Genomic DNA, 24,395 nt, shown 5'->3' on the forward strand with positions numbered 1-24,395 from the left:
ACAGTTTTAGACGTTCATGTAGCACGTATTGAGCAGCAGAAAGCTGTATCGGGAGTTTTTCGTGCTGCTCTATAATGTTCTCATTTACACTTTTTGTCTAATTTTAATATTTGAGCAGCTGCTTAATTATTTCAGACTACTTATGTAATGAGGCAGAATGAGAAAATAATCTGAGCATCTCCAAACGACGGCAAACAACATTATACCTTAGTTCTGTAAAGGTACGCGGCATTAGCTAATTGGGACACACGATATATATGCGTGTGTGTGCGTGTGCGTGTGCGCGCGTGTGTGCGTGTGTGTTTGGTGGGGGGGGGGGAGTTGTGCTGAGCGGAAATCGGGTAAGCGGTAGAACGCGGGTAGGATGACAGTATAGTACGAGAATACGTCACAGGGGTCTAGTTGCGTCGGTTCGTTGCTACAGCACACGCCGGGCGCGCGAGCGACGACTACAGTTACAAAGGACATTGCGAACTCACCAGCCAGTCGTCGCTCTGCACGAGCGCTTCGACCTCGAGCGACGGTTTCCCGCGCTTTCGGCGCCGACGACGACAAAAGGAGGATTACACGCGTCATCCCCGATCGGCTTAAGCTAGTCTTCACAAGAGGGCTTATCCGAAAGATAATGGAAACGGTGTCATCGAATGGAAATGGCCATCGCGTTAACGCGTACCCCTGGTGCGATCCTTTGGTCGCTCACTGGACAGTGAATCCGAATACGGTCGACTCCCGCTATTTGTACCCTTGCGGGATTGCAAGGATAGTCTGAATAGACCAACGGCGATAAAATGAACGAAGAATAAGAAAAACTTTATTGAAAAGAATAATCTGGCCGTTTTTGTCTTGGTGGCCTCAGGTGGCGGCTCGAAGTCCTTGGACACGGGCGGCATCTTCGGCTTGCCGGACGGCTCAGAGCTGGTCTTCCAATTCCGAACTTTTGAGAGCAAATAAATTATTTTGCTTTCCTTGAAGTAGTCTGTAATGTCTTTTTCGCTCCTTGCCGCCATTGTCGTTTTAACTTAGTGCCTATGGCGTTGCGCTGCGGAATTTGGGGTCTCAGGTTCGAATACCGACCCGTGGCATTCGCATTTCGACGGCGTTCAAATGCAAGAACACTAGCTTACTTAGATTTAGGTGCACGTTAAGGAACCTCAGGCGGTAGTCGAAACTATTCCGGAGTCCTCCCACCACGGCATGCATCATAATCGTATCGTGCTTTTGTCGCGTAAAAAAAAAGAAACTGAATTTAACTACTGACTTTCTTGCTCTTGAAGCGCGAGTCGTTCTCGGTAGATGGTGCTTTCTAGTGGCCACGCCACGTCATGCTGAACGGATAAAGCAGGCTCCTGAAGCTGGGGGCGTGGCGCGACGTGAAACGAGTCGAAGCAGATGACTTCACGGATGGGAGAAACGGCTAAAACTAAAGGATAAAAAATAAACAGCTTCACGCCTACACATTAAGCTGATGTACACTCTTAAGGCTTCTTAAAAGTGCAATTTAATCTGGAACTCATACCCTCACACCCGCAAGGGTGTGAGTTAAAGACAGAAAGCACCTTTAAGGGTGTAAGTAGGCTTAGAGGATAGGGAAGCTGTATCACCAACTGTTAAATTCATTGTGCGTTCAAGTCTTTAGTAAGCACTGGGCGCATGACGGGGCGCCGGTGAAAATTGAACTAACCGAACCGGCGTGCTTTCGCGATCGAACTAAACGAGTCTTCCTTCAATAATTGTGTGCGGTTTCTCGCCAAGGATTTTCAATGCGTTCGAATTAAGCGGCAAGTCGAATTAAGCGAGATCGAGTTTAGGGGAGTGGACTGCAGAGGGGCTCAGCAGGCGCTCGAAAACGATGGATTCATGCTCGACTTATCGGCGCCGTCGGTAGTTCGAAATCGGACCAGGCTTTTGATAGAGACCTCTTACAGCACCATACCTATGGGGGCCACCATATTTTCTCACGTGACAGCGCCTACCATTGAGTGCCTTGTGACCGGCGTTTGCTCACTTGTTTACAACGGCCACGGCTGCCGCGCGAACGGTCCAGACGGCCTCTATTTCGGTCGCCACGGTGAACAGTGAGTCGGTGAACGACACAAAACTTTGGTTAAAGCTGCAGAGGTAGTGTAAGTGTAGCTTCCGTTCATCCGTTCCGTCTGCGTTGCAATGTTGTTGTGTGCAAGCTTACCAACTTATTGTCCATGTGCCAATGCATGCAACAGTTTCTACAGTCAGTTTTTTAGTTTGGCACCTGTGAGAATTCTATCTTTTGTAGCCACTGAAAACTGGGCGCATCCACAGTTGGTGGTCACTTGGTGAATGTCTGCTGTAGATAATGCAGCAAAACACTTCGGTACTTAGAGAGAAGGGTTTTCCCGCCGCCTCACTACACGCTAAGCAGGCCGCAGGCGGTCACGCTCGGACTCTTGCAAACGAACTCCTACCCAAATCCGGCATCCCTTAACAGCATATATCCCGAGATTTACCCGAATTGTTCTTGCATGGCTTGTGGTACGAGGCTGCTACTTTGTCTCACATGCTCTGGGAATGCGGGTCGTTGGGCCCGAAGTTCACCAAGGAAGAGTGGAACGCGCTCCTGCGAAGTCCCGTCTTTGAGGACTAAATCCTGGCCGTCCAGCGTGCCCGCGATCGAGCCAGCAGGCTAGACCTGTCAGTCCCGTCGTGGGATTAGCCGGGTTCGCGTTCTATCGCGTTTTGCTGGACCCAATAAAAGTTTATTCACACAAAGTTCAAGTCATATTAGGCTTTTAAGATGGCGCAAAATTCCAAGTACTTTTGTGCTTCAATGCACAACACGACGTTTTGTTAATAAGGTAACTGGAACGCCAATGCATTTCTCCGCAAAGTTTGGGAATCAACATCTCGAAACTGGTGCAATCCTGAGAATTCGTTCAAAGTGGATCTGCCTTGCTTACTCCCCAGCTAGGATCTGTAAATTTCAATGTGGGTCATAAGGTAATTATTTTAAAACGTAATAGTGAATTTTTGCTAATTAGTCGATTATGCATTTCAATCTTCTTGTGCACCTAATGTCCATCCTCTTCGAGTAGACCGGCTCATGAACTAGAATTGTGCCATCTACCGCAGGCAACCTCGAAAGTGTTTTTGAATGCGTTCGCTGAAACACCCTGCATATGATTGAAACTAAATGAACGAGCCTTTCGGTTTTCTTTATACTTCCTTATACCCGAGTAAGATTACGGTAAACTGGGCAGACACACGGAGGAAATGAAATTCTTTGTAAATTGAATCGATATGTAATTGTGGTGCATTGAAGGTAGCTTTGTTCGATGTGGGAACATCACCAGCAAAGCGGTCCTGCGGTCACCTTTTGCGCAGGACTCGGATGCAAACCGTCCAGTAGAGGTTTGAGATGGTGAACATGAGGGCCTGAATGTTCACGATCGAGAAGCACGCATCCAGCGTTCTGGCGCCGGCACTCCCTCGAGTAATTCCTTCTTTTGTTTTTTTTTACGAAACTAATGACGAAATGTAAACACTTCTTTCCCCCCGTACAGCAACGTTCCGTGTACGTTGCCGTGGTCCAGACCAGTTTGCTGGAAGCCACACACGTACAGCCGGGCGTTGCGGCTGTCACTCGAGTCTGTCGCGTGTCACATGACTGCGACCAAAACAAAAGGAAGCATTTCTCTCTCTCTCTCTCTCTCTCGTTGTAACTGTTTTTCACGCGTCAGCGGCGCGCCCGCGAGGCGGCAGCCGCAGCGTCAACATCGGCGAGCCTGTCGCGATGACGTCACCGTAGCGCGCCGCCTGTTGACAGAGGCAAGGATTTTGCGGCCGTCGGCCGCAACCACCGATGCGGGGGACGGGTGTCCTTGGTTAGCGCCGGCCCAGTGGCCCTGGAACGAGGCGACGACGCGCTTCCGAATTGTTTTGCGTGCTCGAATCGCGCGAGGTGCGCCGAACGAAATCGAGTGCGAATGTTTAAAAAACAGTTGTACTAATGACAAAAATGTAGGCTGAGACAATATAGAATGCCCAATACGTCTCTGCTTCCCGAAGTGACTGTTGTCACGAGTGGACCGAACACTGGTGAGTTTGTTTCGAAACTTCCTACCGTTGCCGCCCTGTTATCGTTGTTTCTTTGGCGGTATCTGTTACACAGTGGTCGCTAATTGATTTTAGTTTGTTTTTGTTGGTTAGGTGTTCGCTGTGCTTAAAATATCGATATGTGTTCTTCGTGTTTGCAGGAGTGAGATGGTGTTAATCCTGTAGACTTTCTGGATATGCGAAGAGTTTTTAAATGCGAGAGCGTTATATATTCCATGGGGCAGAAAAGCAGGCGTTGTTGTCCGCAACGAGTGGTAACAAAATTCGATGTGACGTCATCGGTGTCTCGTATGATGTCATTAGTAATACAGAAGATAGGAAATGGTATAACAAGGTTAATTAGTTGTGATTATGGGTAATTAACGTTAGTTAAACTGAATTAGTTAGAACAAGTTAGAGTAAGGTGAAGTAATGTGAGTGAAGGTGAATTGAAGTATATTAAGGTTGATTAAAGTGGATTAGGGTGGACTAAAATGCATTAAGGAGGTTGGTACAAATTAGAGCAAGGTGGATTAAGGTGAATTAAGCTAGAGTTGTGAAGAACAGGTGACAATGTATGATGCCATGTATCATGGACGTAAACAAGTAGACAAATCTTTGTTTTCGCATTCAAGTCACGTAAGGATACCTAAGTAACTGTCAGTTTTATTCTCCTTGCGTACGCATGTGTCTATATGCGTGTGTGAGAGGCTCAGAGAAAGAGAGAGAGAGCTTTGTTTTTACCTTACACTAACAACTTTTCTTACAACCATCACCCTCTCATCTGCAGTCAGCATGCCAGACATGCCGCTAGGTTAACCGCTCCAGATGTCATTGAACTTGTTCTCTCTCTCTTTCTCTCTATCTTTCTCTCTCTCTCTCTCTCTCTCTTAAAGTGGAGGGCATAGGTCCTGTAAATGGGCCTTCCTACCGGGCCAGGCAGGCTGCAATAACTGCAGTGAGTAAATACAGTGTTACAAAAAAATTATTTCGAAATTGCTTTAAAACAGGGAACCCGTGGTAATTAAGCGATCTCCTCGTCATTGCTTTTATTAGAAAATAACTATACTTTTTAATATTTATAGGTTGTAATTAAACAAGTAATCATGCAAATTAGATGAAAACTTTTACCGATAGAGTCAGATGATTAATCCTAATGCAAGACTTGGAGGCCCGTCATCCGAGGAGTTTATAACGAACCTGCAAAAAAAATAGACATTGGACAGCGCTTAGGAAATTACTTAATCATCGAATCCATTAAAGCAAACTTCGAACGCGTTCGGGGATAAAACGAACGCATGCGGCCAAATTCGATTATTCTAGCAAATTTAATATCAAGTTCAGATTCAAATATGGTTCGTGCTCGAAATCGCGTATATTCCGGAAATGCTGTTCGAAAGTCATTTGGTTCTCTGGTGGTAAGTGATGCAATTAGTACCGGAAGATTTGGCGTCGTGGTTGAAGTGGAGTTTTTTTATTTATTTTTATTTTACCCTATTACTATTCTTATCGTATATTATTATTATCATTTTTGCAGCAGCAGCCAGGACATGTCGTCTCTTTAAAATAGTCTTTAATCATGGATGGACGTCGAATTAAAATTCCGCCCAATTAGTCGCTCTCCATCCCTTGATTATATAACCGAAAGCGGTAGAGCTTTGCATGAAACTGAACATATATTTGAGGACACTGAAATATTCAGAATGTGGAATTTCATTCGCTATCGAAGGTAAGACCTACGCAGTGATACCTGGATTGTTTCCCATCCTTTACTTGCGAAAAAGGGACGGCTGTAAAGAATTGCGTGTGCATATCAATCTAATTCATAACAATTAGTGAATTCATTTCAGTCACTCTATTTGTCCCCCCATTTCAGTCACTCCAACCTTGCACTTTTCAGCGTTGAAAGTTAAGCCTGCTTTTTCTGCCACTTGCAGCACTTTCCGCAGGCGCGCATCGTGTTCTTCCTTAGACGAGCCCCATATTAGAATATCATCAATGTACACTCTCACACCTTGACAGCCGTCAAATATTTCGCTCAGGATTTTCTGGAAAACTTCCGGGGCTGATGAGATTCCGAACGGGAGCCTCAAAAACCGGTAACGCCCGAACGGAGTACCGAACGTGCATATAGTTGCTGTGGAGTCATCCAAAGGTACCTGATAAAAACCCGCCCTTGCATCGAGGAGCGTGAAGTGCTTAGCGCCGGCGAGCTCAGCTTCTATGTCCTCGCGTCTTGGCATCTGATAATGCTCTCGCTGTATCCACTCGTTGATACTTCTAGGGTCCATGCAAACCCGTATTTTTCCGTCTTTCTTCCGCACGATAACCAAAGGGCTCACCCAGTCTGTCGGTTTCTGGACCCTCTCAATGATGCCACTTCGCTGCATGCGCTCCAGCTCCTCCCCCAGAGGTTCCCTCAGCGCCAAGGGCACCCGCCGAGCTGGCTGGACAACTGGCGTCGCATCCTTGCGTAGGACCATTTTATACTGGCGACTCACGCAGCCTGTTCCCTGAAAAAGCTGGCGGAATTCGGTTAGAACGTCCTCACTGCCGCCCGCTGTGGTGCTTACTTCTTTTACAGCATCCACTGCACGTGACACCAGACCAAGCGACTCGCATGCTAGTAGTCCCAGTATAGCTTGGTTGCCCTTTTTGACGACATAGAAGTTGACGTCCTTCGACCGGCCGTTCACGGTCACTGGTAGCCTTGCCATACGGAAATGTCGAATGACACCACCGCTGTATGATCGAAGCACCGAAGAGCTCGGTTTCAAATCTGCTGCCGTCTTGCATCGTCGGTAGATAGAGTACGGCAGCAAGTTGGCCTGAGATTCCGTGTCCACTTTGAAGTTAACCATCTGGTCAGCCACTTCCACATGTACTACCCAGTCCGCTCTCGCGTCGATGCTCGAGACTGTCACATCGAGAATGTCGAAGCTGTCTTGCTCCTCGCCAACTTCTCGGATTTGCGGGCCCTTCTTGCAGGAAGCTGCGTAATGGTTAACACCTCGGCATATGAAACACGTTTTGCCGAACGCAGGGCATCTGCCGGGTATGGCGTGTAAACGATTGCACCTGGCGCATTTCCGAGATTGCTGCTTGTCTTGCATCACTTGCTTATCGGGCTGTTCCGACGGTTCTTTTTGCACCGCATGCTCCGCTTTGCGAACCTGCCCAGACCGCTTCATGACCAGCGCCACGTGCTTATCGGGCTGCGCCCAGGCATTGTTTTGCAGCGATGCTGCTTCCTCCGCTTTGCAAATCTGCTCAGCCTTGGCAAGTGTCAAGTGTTTTTCTTTGAGGAGCTTTTCACGCAGTCGTGGGCTACTGGTGCCAAACACTATTTGGTCGCGGATTAAGGAATCAGCTATTCCCGAAAAATTGCAGCTTCTTGCTTGTTTTCTGAGGTCCCGCAAGAAATGCTCGAATGACTCCCCTTCGCCTTGCACTCTGGATCGGAATATGTACCGCTCATAGACTTCATTCTGTTGTTCTTGGCAGTATTCCCTGAATTTCTTAACAATGGTAGTATAATCTTGCTTGGTCTCGCCCCCGAGAAAAAGGAAGTTGTTAAATACCTCCAATGCGTCGTCTCCGGCAGTGCTGAGCAGCAGTGCTGTTTTGGCGGCCGTGGTTCGGGGCTCTTTTGGCGATTCCGTTGCTTCCTGAAAAAGCTCGAATTTCTGCTGGAACAATTCCCAGTTCTTGGCGATATTCCCAGACAACAGTAGTGGTTCAGGAAGCTTCAGCAGTTGCTCCATCGTGTTTCCATCGACGTGAGCTATCCCACTTCTGACACCATGTATCAGTCGAGGTGGCCTGCGACCAAATGCTCTTTATTGCTGAACGTACAGTGCTTTCATAGCCGCAAGGGGTGTGGCAACCAAGGCGCATATCTAATCTAGGCGAGCACGATGAATCGCCGCACCAGGCATGGCACGTGCGTCATTCCCGATACAGCAGCCAGGACATGTCGTCTCTTTAAAATAATCTTTAATCGTGGATGGACGTCGAATTAAAATTCAGCCCGGTTAGTCGCTCTCCATCACTTGATTATATAACCGATAGCGGTAGAGCTTTGCATGAAACTGAACATATATTTGAGGACACTGAAATATTCAGAATGTGGAATTTCATTCGCTATCGAAGGTAAGACCTACGCCGTGATACCTGGATTGTTTCCCATCCTTTACTTGCGAAAAAGGGACGGCTGTAAAGAATTGCGTGTGCATATGAATCTAATTCATAACAACTAGTGCATTCATAGAAATAAAAATAATAGTCTGTGGGTCATTATGACATATCACCGCGATAATCAACGGCAGAATGGTGACTGCGTGTTCCCTTTAACAGTGGTCCACACTGTACTATATTGCGTGTAGCACTGATGTATGTTGAGTGACCTGTCCCGCAGATCCTGACACTGAGACTGGGCGCAGCACTGGATAGAGTCGTGTACTGTGCAACTTCTCACTTTTTTTTTTTTTTTGTATCGGTGTATTCTCATTTTCGCGTGAGAACCTCTAAATCTCACTTGCCCCGTGGAGAAAGAGTGCTTGCGCATTGCGTCCTACGAAAGCAGTCCTAGCATTTTCGAAAACTTCGCTCCTTAATGAAAATCTTCGAGAGGATCGAGCGTATGTGCGTGTCCGTGGATGTATTATGTGCCTTTCTGTGCGCGTCTTGAAAGTTGTGTATACAAAAACTTTCACCCATCGCCGCAGTATCGTACCAGGCTGTCAGCCATGCAAAAATCTCTAGTTTTCCTTAAGGACATTATCTCCCTTTCACACATAAAAAAAAAGTGAAAGTTGTGAAAGTTCGTGTAGTACACTTATCTTCACAACGATACATCAAAATACGATTTGCGTAGTAGGGCTGTGGATGTATTTCATTCACTCGTTCGTTCATTTATTCAATTACGTGTACTTTCCGATACGCATACAACTTGCATGTGATAATGACATATTAGATTTATTGGCGCGAGGGCCACGGACGAGAGCTTGCATATGTGTTCGCCATTTCTCTTTTCATTGCGCAAATGTATCAACGGTTCCCCATACATGTGATTCACACTTGCATTGTATGTTTCACCGTTTTCTTGAATGGCTTGTTTCCTTTGCCTGCACACATATGTGCACATTGTACCCAGCGTCTAGTTGCACCTTCTACATTCGTAATCGTTTCAAGCTTACAGACGTTAAGTGCTCGCCTCTTCGTCTGTGTCCTTATTTTCTCATTTCCGTACACCATTTCCATAGTGCCTCATAATCAGAATGTGGTTTTGGCACGTAAAAAACGCATATTTTAATTAATTTTAATTAATCGACCATTTTCATACGTTCATCGCCGTATAGTATGTTGTAGAAGAGACGGCGACGAAAGTTGGCACATTTTTCAATATCATCAAATTGATCAGTCAATTAATCAACCAGTCAATCAATCAGTCGCTCAGTCAATCAATGAAAAGCGGGTGCAAAGCGCCGGTGTTTTGTCTTCTGAACTCAATGCCTTGCCTGTTGGCGTTCTGCTTCGACGTTCTATAAATCTCACACAGTATTCGTCCCTTTCTGATCCTCCTCGTGCTTTTCTTACTTACCTCACTCACGTATCTGTTCTTTTTTTTTCGCCTGTCACGGCACAATTATCTCCATTTTTCTGTGTCACTGAACGCCTATAGAAGTTTTCATACGATTATTAACCAGTTGGCAAAGCGTATTTAACGAGTCATCCATTGAAGTATGACAGCCAAGAGGGAGGGCAGATGAAAGGATGTTTGCACGCGTCACATAGTGTTTATACCTGCATACGGTTATCTACCAGTAGTTAAGCTTCGCTTAATGCACTTCATGACTTGCAATATATAACAGCAGCGGATGCAGAGATAGAATGAGTAAACCTTCGTAGCTAGGGTGAACTCCGCCATTCTCAAGTGATAGCGCTAAGCTCTTTCGTATGGCCTGCGCCTATGGGGATTAACAAGAAGCGGTGATTATAGATTTTTATCCGTACGAGAAACCTTTAATAAGCTGCGATTCATTATGTCTTCCCAACATTTCCTACAAAGGTGTTTTTTTCTTTGTAACCATGCATGCGTACATGAATAATTCTATTTGACTATTGTCCTATACAAATTTCACTTACGAGCGAAAGCCAAACCACGCGCTTTTTTCGCCTCTGATTTGTCTTTTGGAGTATTTTAACGTTCCAAGACACAATTATTATTTTTTTGTTTTGCAGTTGCTCTTCTTGATTAAAAAGAGCAATCTCACGCTTCTAGCATTATGGTCTCTAGCGGCGTACGTGTATTACACAGACCACCAGTGATCAAAAAGAGCGCCTTGTAGATCTTATTCGGAGAAGCGTCCGAAAGAGCATGCCGCAATCATCGGTCTCTACAAAAGCCGCCGTTCCTTTCCTACGGTCAGCGGTCAAAGCCATGGATACTAGAAAAAAACAACTAAAAGTAGATAAAAGGGGCCCCCACCGTCCCACCTGCACAACGCCAATCAGTGTGGATACCAATGTCGTTACGCGCGATACTAATCTAACAATAAATGGTGCCATCACTAAACCACCGACTAACAAGATATATAATCACGTTCAGATTGAAATGGAACACGAACCGAGTCACAACAACGGGAATGGCTCTTATGACTCCGCCACTGAGCCGTATAATCCGGTTTGTAGGGTGTCATGGGGGATGGCCCGTACGCTACGATGACCACGATGCCGATATCGTTTGTTCTTGCAGTGTCTAGAGACGGTGATATCATGTCGCGGTGTTTGTTTACAACGTATGCTTTAAAAAAATTAAATTATGGGGTTTTACGTGCCAAAACCACTTTTTGATTATGAGGCACGCCGTAGTGGAGGACTCCGGAAATTTCCACCACCTGGGGTTCTTTAACGTGCACCTAAATCTAAGTACACGGGTGTTTTCGCATTTCACCCCCATCGAAATGCGGCCGCCGTGGCCGGAATTCGATCCCGCGACCTCGTGCACAGCAGCCCAACACCATAGCCACTGAGCAAACACGGCGGGTACGACGTATGCTTGTTACAGCGAAGTTGTTAGTGCAACTAAAAGCTAAAAGTGCTTTCCGGAGAGACATCACAGACAGACAGACAGACAGACAGACAGACAGTACTTTGTAAAACTTGCTGTAGAAGTTTGAGGACCTGAAGCAATTAGTATATAAGCCACCAAAGTGATCAACGACGCGCTCATTGGAACAAGCCTCACATACAGCAAAAATACAAAACCAGACGATAGAGGTACGAAAACTATAAAACGAATATAACGATAATTTGGAAAAGATACACTGCACATTGCACATCATTTCTGAGGGGATATATATATATATATATATATATATATATATTTATCTATATGCGTGTGTGTGTGTGTGTGTGTGTGTGTGTGTGATTTCTTCGTACAGTTTGAGCCATATAGGTCCGTTAGGGGAGGCGCATGAATAAAGGATTATGCAGATTGCACGCACTGTGGTATTGTTAATTTCGCAGAGAGCTTGCCTACCTATATTACATTTAGGTTCTGTGACGTGCTACTAGATGTTGCGACGTGTTTGAGTAAGGCGAACAATTGTTCGTGTGACCACGTAGAAGATAGTATGACGCTGACCGCGATGGTGATGGCATGGCCAAGGCAGCACGCCGGCTGATTAATTGTATTTATTTGACTTCGATGTAGAAACATTTCTGTCTCGTTACAACCTGTGAAGATCGCAACGCCTTTGCGATGTAACATAGTCTTTTTAATTCGAAGGTTTTATGGGCCAGAACCACGATATGATTATGAGACACGCTGTAATGGGAGATCCCGGATTAATGCTGACCACCTGGGCTACTTTAACGCGCGCCCAATGTCCGATACACGGGCGTTTTCGTTTTCGAACAAGTCTTCCTGTTCTGCAACCGTCAACCTTTGGTCGTCATTTGAATGAAAGCAGAGTTACGAAGCAGTAGTTTACCATTTTATATTTACTTAGTGTTGCACTTTATTGTCTTTCTAGAGGGCAATCAGTTTTAGGAAGGACCCACCGCAGAATCTGTGACATGTTGTGCTGAACGGCCCAGTGGCGCTTAAAATTTCATCAGAACTGAGCTGCTATTCACAAACCACGTTCGAACACACACCCGCCTGCAGTGGTCTTCAGTCAAAATCTCATGCAGTGTTCCACTTCATGTTGCAGGGGACTGCAGACGGACGGCGCCCTACCCAAGTCAAGTTCACTTCGGTCTGGTGCTCCCTGGCCCGTTGTTGTGAGTGCTGATCTTTACTCCTTCTTATCTTAACTAAGTGTTTAATTTTTCTTAGCATAACTATCCCGGTATGGTAGTGTCTGTGACTGCTGCATCTGCGAGACAGGCGGGCACATTAGGATTTTTACCTCCCCCTCCTCTCTCTCCCCAGCGTAGGGTAGCAAACCGGATCTTCCCATCTGGTTAACCTCCCTACCTTTCCTCTTTCTTATCGCTCTCTGTCTTTTTACTCCTGTTTAGCGGTCCGAGCCAAAGTTGAGAGAAAGGGGGCAGAGAAAGTGGGAGCAGGTATCGCGTGCGACGCCATCTTACGTCACAGCGTCGGCTGGGGAGCAGCACACTAGAACAATAGATAAAATGCATGCCGCAAGGCTGAACGCACTCAGTCGCGGTTTGTTCGGGAAGATTGAAATTAATAGTGAAACCTAAAACAAAAACCTTCTTACGTCTGGCGAACGGTTCACAAACACATTCAGAAAACACAGTGCAGCTACCAGTAGGTGAAACCAGCTGAGAAATTTTTGGGATCGCGGGGAAAAAAATTCGCAGTGAGTGTGAGGCCTCAAATCGAAAGCTGTGGTGGATTTGTCTCGGTACGACTGCGACATAGTTCATTTAAATTTCGGATTCTGTGATAAAGTTCGCCTGAACATATACCTTCTTCGTCAATTTGATGCTCGGATACTTATGCGGTCGCCTAGCGCTGTGATGGAACGGAAGCCGTAACATGGTCAAATGCGACATGTAAGGCAGGATAGGGAAAATATTTCCCTACATAATATGCACACGTACACAGTCAGAATAATGCAGAACAATTAACACGTGATGTGCAAGGTGCTGCTAACGTTGGGTCTTCAGAAAACTGTTATAATACGATTCTTGAAACGCAAATAGAAAAGTCGGCCATATAATGCGGATGCTTAATAAACCAGAAAAAAGAAAACGAGATAAGACGGGTAAAAGTGATGGGAACGAAAAAAAAACATGATGGCGACGGCGCCTTAAAGTTTCTGCATTAGCTATTCGTGACATCGCAAATTTTAACGATTAACAATCACGTTCTCACGTCACGCTCTCACAATCACGTTCGGCTTCTGGAAAATTTTCTTGCACGAAAAGAACCTGCCCGAACAAGCGCAAGTACGCTAATATAAAGGGAACGATGACGTCATCGGTTCCCTGATTTTGGCGCGAAATTCAAGAGGCAAATTTGCCCTTAATTGTATCGGCTAATAAAAATTTTCGCCCCCGTGAACTATCGGCTAGTGTAGAGTTACTAAAAAATTATCTATCACTCCAATTTTTTATTACATTTCTCAAAGCTTCGTTTACTGGGCTTAACTGCATACCATTTATATTACACTTGGTGGGACCCGTTTCTGTGGCTTCTGCGGCCCAGTACGAGGTAGCAGGTACGATTCCCAGCCGCGACCTCTAATTCACGCCGGAGTCGGAATGCCAAAACGCTTTCTGCAGTGCCACACTCTCGGTCCACGTTAAAGAACGTCGGGTAGTCGAAATTAATCCAAAGTTCGCCCCCTCCTGATCCCCTGAAAGCGCTTATCAAATTCTGTCAGTTTCTTTAGTACGCTAAACCCGATTTAATTTTTGGTTTTCAGCCGTGAACCTGACGTTTCCTGTTATATATATATATATATATATATATATATATATATATATATATATATATATATATATATATATATATTGCAGCTATAACGGTATTCCCTGCCTTCATTTGCAAGGAAACATAAGCTCTGGGCCTGCTTCGTAATTCGGTCGCCTGTGGGCGCAGAGAGTCTAACTCAGGTCTTTTAAAACCCGAGAGTTTTCTTTAGCCTGCAAAACACTGTCGCGCAGGAACACTGCTTAAATACAATAACCCATAAGGACTCTATACATTGTTCGACGGTTAACCTCCCTGCCTTTCTCATCTCTTTTATCTCTCTCTCTCTCTCTCTCTTCGACGGAGGTCGTAAGTCGCCCTCCTCCTCGCTGGAACGCAAAGAATGGCGTTCAAAATGTGTGGCAATTTTTTACAGCGACCACCCAAGAAATATTCGTGCACTATATTCATTCTGGGGCGGCATCGGGGGAGGGGGGGGGATGGTGGCTGTGCGAACCGTACTTCCATTTCACAGAAAAAAAAAAGGAATGCAGGCATAATAATAAAGGCCTGGAAAAGGAAGACTCGGCGTCCATAAGCCTCACGGTCTCTCTGCAGTACTTTTTCTTACGTAACGATCGAATGCATGCATGTCCTACGCGGCCCGCTCCCCTCTGCGCAATAATACGTCGATGCGTTCACAGAAGTATGCGTCCACACGCAACACATACCCCAAGGCGAACGCGAATGACAAGCAAAGACCAACCGAAACAGAACAGGTGATGGAAAGAAAAGATAGGAAGAAAAATGAAGTCAAAGAAGCAGAGAAGGGCGACTAGGAAGTCTGCGTTGTAGCCGGCGCATTGCAAACGTCCGCGCGCGGAAGCATGAAACGCGATGCGTTCCGCATTTTCGCTCGTATTACTGGTACCCGCGAAAGCGCCCCTTGTGCACTTGAACATCGATGGCGCGATCACGGTTGGTTTTAATTTCGGGGTGATGAGAATTCGGATAACGCCCCGGCGAAAACGCTATGAGGACATTGCGGTCTGCTCCTGGACGACTCGAATATTCTGCGGAGCCGTGATGGATGGTACGAAGTTCTCCGCACTTACCTACTACTGAGAGATTATATTTAGGCGTCTGCGAACGCTTTAACACCCCGAAAGCTGTTACTGCTAGCAGCGGTGTGTACTGCACATTACGTACATTAGGCAAATACTGCGCCCCACATTAGTACGGTATATGCTGATTTTATTATTAAAGTCTAACTGGTGCACGTTATCACTATCCATAAAAAAAAAATTTCAAGCAGTGCCAAGGTTCACTGACGAACTAAACTTGATCAAGGGAGGTATAACAACAGGGCCCGTATTCTCGAAAAGGCTCTTGCACTATAGAATTGTTAATAATAATAATAATATTTGGGGTTTTACGTGCCAAAACCACTTTCTGATTATGAGGCACGCCGTAGTGGAGGACTCCGGAAATTTCGACCACCTGGGGTTCTTTAACGTGCACCTAAATCTAAGCACACGGGTGTTTTCGCATTTCGCCCCCATCGAAATGCGGCCGCCGTGGCCGGGATTCGATCCCGCGACCTCGTGCTCAGCAGCCCAACACCATAGCCACTGAGCAACCACGGCGGGTTATAGAATTGTTCGTAAGAGCTCATTCCAGCCAATCCTGATGCTGAACATATCATTAGATAAAGCGGCCAGCCAATAGGGAAAAATCACTTAAAAACGAAAATCTGTTAATTCTGTTGCAGGTGTCTCTGTAACCAACGATTCGACAAGTCCCTACCTCCCTCGTTCAACCACTCTTGCTCTTTGTGCACCATAATGTTACTCAGAGAATAAACAACATGGTTAAGGGGACTAATCAGAGCTCCTACTCTGATCCTACATTGCGCTTGATGCATAAAACAGGGACGTTTAGAATAGGGGTCTAGAGCTTAGGGCGTCCCCCAACAAGCGACCGCTTTGCGTTCGCGGTCTGCCCCGCCCGGGAAAGTGCTTTAGGATAGAGTTCCCGGCCTACGTCGGTGTGAGGCGATTGTATCGACGCGTTCCTGCACGCGGAAGGAAAATGAAAATCAAATGACAGAGAAAAAAAAAGAAAACGTGAAATAATGCACTCCGTAATATTTTACAGGGTGAAAATTATGCCAGAGAGTTTATTATTTTCAATAATTTTTCCCCAACCATTGAGATTGACGACGCAAAGCCGGTTTGCGCCGCTTAGGGCACCCACGCTATTTCTGAAATTTAGCGTTGGGGGCGGGCGGGCAAACCCAAACCCAAGGACACCGTTTGGGTTCGGCGCACGCGCCGTAGCCAGAGGCTAATTGTTAGAGGCCCCCTATCCTTGGGGGGCCCCTATCCTAAAACAGCCTTATAAGCACGACCATTCCTTGGGGACAAGTTAAGCCCCCGAAGGGGGCATGCTTTTTCAAAGTGTGCCGCACAACGCGAGCAGAAGTGAAAGAAGGCACCTCTTGCATAACGCGTGAGCAGCCGATCTAGACGCCGTCTGTCTGTCTCAGGTTGATTGCACGCGCCAGCCTTCATACACAGTGGCAGCCTATAAGAGATGAGATGCGGTACGCGTGTCCAATGCGGTCGCGGGGCGCGCGCGATACGAATCAATCGTTCCGGTGTTTCGCCGGCGCACGTACAGTTGCTCATCCGGATCGGCATACGAATGGATGCCTATACGGCTCGTCGCGGATTGCAGTCGGCCAGCCCGGTGGCGCTGCCGGTCGGGTCACCCCAAACGAGAGCGCGGAGTGAGACGGATGGATATATCACGCAAGACGAGCCGGTCATGCGGACTTTTAATACGACCCCGTAAGCTCGCCCGATGACGCCGCCTCTGACGCACGGGCGCTGTTGCCGTCTGTTGCTCCAGGCGAGTTTCCTGCCAACGTTACCAGGGGGAAACGTGGCGCTAGTGTCTACGGGAGCTGCGAGCAGGGCAGGTCCGCCGGCATGGGAACGATTGGTAGTGCGTGGGTTTGCCTAGAGATTGGCGTTCTGGCTTCGAGCAGCTTTTGTGACTCGGCGAATTGGTCATTTTCGGCGTAACATTAAAGTTGTAGATGCGACAACTCGCAGTGATTACATCGGTACACAGAGTATTCTTGCCTTCGTGCGTTTAGGCAAACATGAGTGCTCAGAAATATAGGCATATGAGGGCGGATAAAGCGCAATAAATGAACCCACAAGAACGTTTTAAAAGACACTCACGATAACTAGACAAAATCCATGTAAACAAATCATACCCATGTATACGCGTTATCCCTGTGGTAGCTCAACAATCGCAGCGTCACAGCTTTCCCTAATATGGCTTGCGAGCGGCGTCAGAGAACACCAAGTAGAAATAAAGACGACGATATCAAGGGGCCTTGTGGTCGTTTTAACCATTTTCTATGGCGGCGTTCACACCGGCGACTGACGAACTACTCGCGGCTGCCAGTGTTCACACCGGCGAGCGGGACCTCCCCGTCGCCACACCGGAATGGCTCGCGATTATTGTCATTGACGTCTGCTCGCTGTCAACCACGGCCACGTAAGACAACCACCAGCGTATTCTGACGTAGTTCTCCCACGCGGCTGATTGGTTCATCAGCTTTGCGACTTCGGTCGCGGAACTGAAGAATCAGTCAGTGAGCTACCTGGGAAAATTCGTCGATCTTTAATCTAACCGACCAATTGCGACCGTCGCTTTAGTCGCCGGTGTGAATGACGCTTGCTTGTCCTTCGTTCCTTCTTGTGCCATTCGCGAGTCGTACCAGGTAGAACTCTAGCGCTGGAATCGGTTAGCTACCGTGGGGATTGTTCTGATCGTCTTGACGCCTTTATGAATGTCCATCGTGTTCTCTGGCACCGTCTACAAGCCACGATAAGCCAAGAAATTCAACAATACGTTTTCACCAGTTTTTCTCCAGTATTATTTTTTCACCTTGCTGCGTGACAACAGTGTTTGCGCCGACCAATCCCGGCACTCCTCTGCTCCTGGAATGTTTCCACTGCTCTGCGCCATCTCCTTTTAATGTTTCAGATGTCCTTCTCATGATCCGGAGTAGCCTACGACCAACTGGCGTATTCAAACGTACTCTTACATAGATTCTATGGGCTGGCTGTCGCTCACGCTCTTGCTAGGCTATCATCGAACATTACCTTACAGTCTTTCGCATAATGATCTTCCATCCTACCCTTCGATATGCCTCCAATATCCCGACGCTGAGTTTAATGCCTCAACATGCTTATTGAAGTGCGAGAGCCTTATTGGAAAGGCCATTGTTGGCGTACTCGATATGCTGGAGCGAATTTTCAGCTGTGAATAGTTTAACAAACCAATTTCTTATTACGCGCAGTTAATTAATACAGTATTTAAGCTGTGACTGGAACAACATTTCCTAGACTTTTGTATTTGTTTTTCTACATATGTACTCTCTATGTCCATAAATAAATGTCAGCAATTAAGTGACATTAATTGGAACACGTATTAGTTTTCCTTTATGTGGAACTGCAGTGTTTGGGCAATGCAGGATTAAAGAACTCGTGCGCGCCGCGTTACGCCGTATACACCGCGCACACTCGGCACGTGTCACCCTAGAGGTGTGCAAAAAAAAAAAAGAAAATCGATGCCCCCCCCCTCCCCCCTTCTACACGAATCTGCAGCTCCCTTGTTTCCCCACCCGTCCTCCTCCTCCCCACCTGTCCGTCATCGTCCGTGCTTTTCTTTGCAGTCTCTTCTTTTGCGCCTCCCCTGGCGGTCCCGGGGCCCGCGCCGCCAGGCGCGAACCCCGTGCGCGCATAAGCACACGCCCCGCTGTTACACTCGGCCGGGTTTTTTTTCCCTGTGTGCGTACGGCAAACAGTGGCCGCAGTGCCAGCTCGCCCGCACGTCTGCGATACTGAACGAGTGCCTTGCAGAGGCGCTTGTATACACTACGTGCAAGTCTCGTGCGACGACGGAGCGAGGGAGGTGTATAGCGAGTACGGGCTGTGCCAGGAGCGAGGCCCCCGCGGAATTCTATATACGCCGAGCACGGTGAGCGTGTTACACGGGGGGCAGCACGGTAAACAGAGACGGTGTTAGCGTGTAGCCGGGAAAACACGCTTGCTCCGCGAGGGTACACACTGTCGCGGCAAGAAGTATAAGTGAATTGATTATGACATCCACAGCGCGCGTGTGCATGTCTGAGCGTTCCCGCGCGCTCCATATAGCTGTATCACGCGCGCACGTCATCGCCAGACTGCTTTTATAATATGATTGTAACGTATAAACGTTGTGGTCCGCTGTTAAAGGAGACACACCGAAGTGCGCCCTCAGTTGGCTGGTGCTCTATACCTGCGAGCGTCGGCTGAAGCTGTGCCAGTTCAGTGCAGATGCGTATGCCTCGCAGGTCCTCCTCGCCACGTATACTTCAGTAGAAGACAAGTGAACACTGTGCTAGTACCGAGTGGCACGTTGGCGCTATTTTTATACAGTTAGTATTATTGGGGTTCCTAGAGTGCGTTTTCCGGTGTCTATTTTATTTCATTTTTTTTATTTAGAACATACCGCAGGCCTACAGTAGGCCCAAGCAGGAGGGGCGAATACATAATATATGCAAAAAGAACAGGATTAGCAAAATTGAAAAATGTTAAATACAAGTTGTAACACAAAATACAACAATAAATACAAGGCTCAGATGCAAAATACAAAAAGTAAACGTAGAAATAAATGGCTCTCAAATTAAATGCTGTGAAGAAAACATTGAGTCAAAAGAATCAGCTCTGGTTAAAAGATCTGGCGGACACCTGTTCCACTCCTCAATGGTGCGTGGAAAAAATGAGTATTTAAAGGCGTTAATCCTAGCTCTGTAAGGGGTTTCGTGTTTCGATTATTTCGTGTTTGGCGCGTAGTGTTAGGTTTAAGGAAGGGGTCTGCATTCATAGACAGTTTATGGTTTTTTAGTAAGAAAAGTAGTTTCAGTCTTTGAATTTTCCGGCGCAGCTGTAATGTTTCAATACCGTGAGTTCGCATGAGGGTCGTTGGTGAGTCAGTTACACGATACTTTGAAAAAATAAAACGGACGGCTTTGCGTTGAATCATTTCAAGGGCCTCGATGTTACGTTTAGTGTAGGGATCCCAGACGGTGCACGCATATTCTAGTGATGGCCTTATTATTGAAAAGTAGGTTAATTTTTTAAGTTCAGGTGGGGCAAGTTTTAGTTTATGTCTAAGAAAGCAGAGTTTACGAAAGGCTGAGGAGCATACGTTTGATACATGTTTATTCCTGCTAAGATTTTTCGTTATTGTAACTCCTAGATACTTGTACTCGCTGACTTCGGTCAGAAGGTGAGATGAAATATTGTAAGGAAATGAGAAGGAAGCCTTTTTGTTAGTTATCGTCATGTATACTGTTTTCTCTAAATTTAGCTTCATGTCCCATTTATTACACCATGTATGTATGTTCTGAAGATTAGAGTTTAGTAAAACTTGATCATCTTGGCAAGTAATTTGGTGAAATAAAACGCAGTCATCTGCAAATAATCTAATTTGAACAGGGGTAGTTATAACGTTAGTAATGTCATTGATATATATCAAAAAGAGGAGCGGTCCGAGGACGCTTCCCTGTGGGACGCCTGAAGTGACCGGCAGGTGGTTTGAATAGCAATCATCAATACAAACAAATTGTGTGCGGTGAGAAAGGTATGAGGAAATCCAACGAATTATGAAATTAGGAAGACCAATAAGTTCAAGTTTGAAAATTAGTGTAAATAACATCAAAGGCTTTGCTGAAGTCTAAAAAAATAACATCCATTTGACCAGCGCTATTTAGTACACTTGCAAAAGTATGAATGACAGAAGTTAGCTGAGTGACAGTGGAAAAGCCTTCTCGAAACCCGTGCTGATGGGGGGTAAGTTCCTTGTTATCGTTTAGAAATGTAGTTATGTAGTTAGCTATGATATGCTCAGCAAGTTTGCAACATGTGGAAGTTATTGATATGGAACGATAATTAGCAATCAAGGCAGGATCACCCTTTTTCAGCACGGGCACAATTCGCGCTTTCCTCCAGTCGGAAGGAATGTTTCCTGTTTCAAATGATTTGCGGAAAATAACAACCAGGAACTCTGGGATGGCTTCTGCATAACGGCGCAAAAAAATATTTGGTATCCCGTCAGGTCCAGCGGACGCTTTAGTTTTGAGGTTGAGTAGCATGGAGAATACGCCAGATGAAGAAACAATGTCGGGGGTCGAGTTGGGAGACATGGTACTGGGTTGAACAAATAAACCATGATGGGAAAACGCACTCTGAAAATACTTATTGAATGCCTCAGAGATTTGCGATTTATCAGCAAGCTGCACACCTTGACATGAAATGCGCGTAATTGTTTTTTTCTTTTTCGATAAAAATTTCCAGAACTTATGTGGTGAGTCACGAAGAAAATTTGGCAGGCTATACTGAAAGTAATTTTGTTTAGCCTGGCGCAAAGCGCTTGTGAAGTTAGCCTGATGTATTGTAACTTTATTTCGACAGGCACCCCCACGCTTCAGTCGTTTGATTTTTCTTTTCAAATGTATTATTTCTCGCGTGATCCAAGGAGTTTTTTACACGTTTTCTTTGTTCTATTAGGAATGTAGTTATCAATGCAGTACGTACAGATTTCTTTAAATTTATGCCAGAGTTCATCAACATTAGTTCCTCGAAACATGTCAAGGTGTAAGCTGAAGTAGTCTAACACACTTTCATCATTAGCTCTGGAGAAGTTTTTCACGGAAATCATTTTTGCTGGTTCACTGTCGACATTTTGTTGAATGGGACAAGTAAAAACCACCATGCAGTGATCAGATAACCCAGTTTCAACTGAAACAGTAAAACGTTCTGTTTCTTGGCTGAGAAAGACGAGGTCGAGAATAGATGCAGCTTCACCGTGTATGCGCGTTGGGTGCTTAACTCCTTGTTGCAAATTATGAATCAGCATAATATCACACATGTATGAAGCATTTATGTCATTGTTTGTACTAGGGAAGGGACTATTCCAGTCAATTTTTGAGAGATTAAAATCACCGACAAGGTATATTTTATCACGGCGAAATTTAGACATGTGATCGGCCAGATCACATAAATATTGAGGTGGTGAATCAGGTGGTCTGTATACAGCAAAAAGCACAAACGATCTACCCCCGTACGACAGTTTTAAAGTCATACTTTCATGGTTAGCTATTTGCTGCAGCGTGTGTGCCTCTGTGTTTTGATTCACCAGGACCGCAACTCCCCCTCCACGTGTTGCTCTATCACGGCGAAAAACTTGATAAGAGCGGGGGAAAACAGTTTCATCATCAATATCATCTCTCAGCCAAGTCTCGGTTATAACTACGGCTTGTGGATTGTGAATCAACAAGATAGCCTCCAAAGGCTCCGATTTATTTACAACACTACGTGCATTTATATTAAGTAAGCGAAATTCCTTAACACGAGGTTGTGAAAGTCAGTCTTTGCTTTGATAACTGTTTTTATCACCGAGTTGAACTCTGCTGTTGTCGCTGTCATCCCAGGTGTAAAGCATTTTTTTCGATTCGCAGCTTGTCATTTATCAAGGTAACTTTTTTCCCTTCATTCCTTTCTGTTCTTGCGCTGTCCCAAAGTAATTTACGCTTCCTAAGTGTGTTTCGTGAATAATCGTTCTGTATTGAAATATTACTGCCTTTTAGTTTCTTGCAGTTTTTAAAGAGTTCTTGCTTTTCGTTATAGTCCTGGAAGAACACAATTACAGGGCGGTTTGTTGCCTTTTTGCCCAGCCTGTGTATTCTGCCCACAGAACTGCAAGATACATTAAGCTTTTCTGCAAAAACTTCAGTTAGAACCTTCTTTTTCAAGTCAGCCTCAGATTCCCCGGGTTTACTCCAAAAACAATAAGGTTTGAGCGGCGGCTCCTGTCTTCTAAATCAGTTATTTTCGCCTGGAGTTCATATATTGTTTGTTCTAGAGTGTCAATCCTGTTTGTCTGCTTCTCCAAGGCTGTAAACCTTAGTCTCATATCATTCATGAGTTTTTCCATATTGCTCTGTTGCTCTCTCAAAGCAGTCACTTCAGTGGCTAGGCCTTTTTGCCCTTTAAGTAATTCTTTCAGCATTTCACTAGTATCCGGACCGGGATTAGTTTCAACGTCTCCACATAGGAGCAGTTTGCACATACAAAAAGCATTGTAGGCAATTTCAACGAACTGCTGTGGGCACGGCAGGACCAGAAGACAGCGGCAATCACTTTTAACAGAACAGTAATCGGTACTAACCTGCACAAGGCAGAAGAGAAGCTTGTGCGACCACATGCCTACGCTGGTCCCGCCGCGCCCACTGAAGACAAATTCCTGTTGACGTTCTTTTAAAGGCGATTCGGACAAGGTCACGTGGTGGCTAGGTGGCGTTCCAGGCTTGATGTCACGCGGGAATGGACAATCAAAAAGAAGAGGCACCAAAGGTGACGGTGCAGCCAGAGAACACGTGTCGATTGCTGATCCATTTACTGCAGTCGTTGATGCGGCAGAACTGGGTAAGAAAACCTGCACAAGGCAGAAGAGAAGCTTGTGAGACCACATGCCTACGCTGGTCCCGCCGCGCCCACTGAAGACAAGTTCCTGTTGACATTCTTTTAAAGGCGATTCGGACAAGGTCACGTGGTGGCTAGGTGGCGTTCCAGGCTTGATGTCACGCGGGAATGGACAATCAAAAAGAAGAGGCTCCAAAGGTGACGGTGCAGCCAGAGAACACGTGTCGATTGCTGATCCATTTACTACAGTCGTTGATGCGGCAGAACTGGGTAAGAAAACCTGCACAAGGCAGAAGAGAAGCTAGTGAGACCACGTGTCTACGCTGGTCCTGCCGCGCCCACTGAAGACAAATTCCTGTTGACGTTCTTTTAAAGGCGATTCGGACAAGGTCACGTGGTGGCTAGGTGGCGTTCCAGGCTTGATGTCACGCGGGAATGGACAATCAAAAAGAAGAGGCTCCAAAGGTGACGGTGCAGCCAGAGAACACGTGTCGATTGCTGATCCATTTACTGCAGTCGTTGATGCGGCAGAACTGGGTAAGAAAACCTGCACAAGGCAGAAGAGAAGCTTGTGAGACCACATGCCTACGCTGGTCCCGCCGCGCCCACTGAAGACAAGTTCCTGTTGACATTCTTTTAAAGGCGATTCGGACAAGGTCACGTGGTGGCTAGGTGGCGTTCCAGGCTTGATGTCACGCGGGAATGGACAATCAAAAAGAAGAGGCTCCAAAGGTGACGGTGCAGCCAGAGAACACGTGTCGATTGCTGATCCATTTACTGCAGTCGTTGATGCGGCAGAACTGGGTAAGAAAACCTGCACAAGGCAGAAGAGAAGCTTGTGAGACCACATGTCTACGCTGGTCCTGCCGCGCCCACTGAAGACA

At 46.2% G+C, this 24,395-nt stretch overlaps 1 protein-coding gene across 3 annotated transcripts in view; it reads left to right on the forward strand.

Annotated features, from left to right (window-relative positions):
* Positions 1 to 24,395, forward strand: part of LOC142557322 (beta-1,3-galactosyltransferase 5-like) — a 247,414-nt gene that overhangs the window by 190,564 nt on the left and 32,455 nt on the right. For 2 of the 3 annotated variants that reach the window (XM_075669066.1, XM_075669065.1), the window contains one exon: positions 12,288 to 12,357. The gene's annotated coding sequence lies outside the window, so the exon portion shown is untranslated. Of the gene's footprint in view, positions 1 to 3,804; positions 4,072 to 12,287; positions 12,358 to 24,395 lie in introns of those variants that run through there. The other variant, XM_075669067.1, reaches the window with a different exon arrangement.

Source organism: Dermacentor variabilis, chromosome 9, assembly GCF_050947875.1.
Source record: "Dermacentor variabilis isolate Ectoservices chromosome 9, ASM5094787v1, whole genome shotgun sequence".
Lineage (NCBI taxonomy): Eukaryota > Metazoa > Arthropoda > Arachnida > Ixodida > Ixodidae > Dermacentor > Dermacentor variabilis.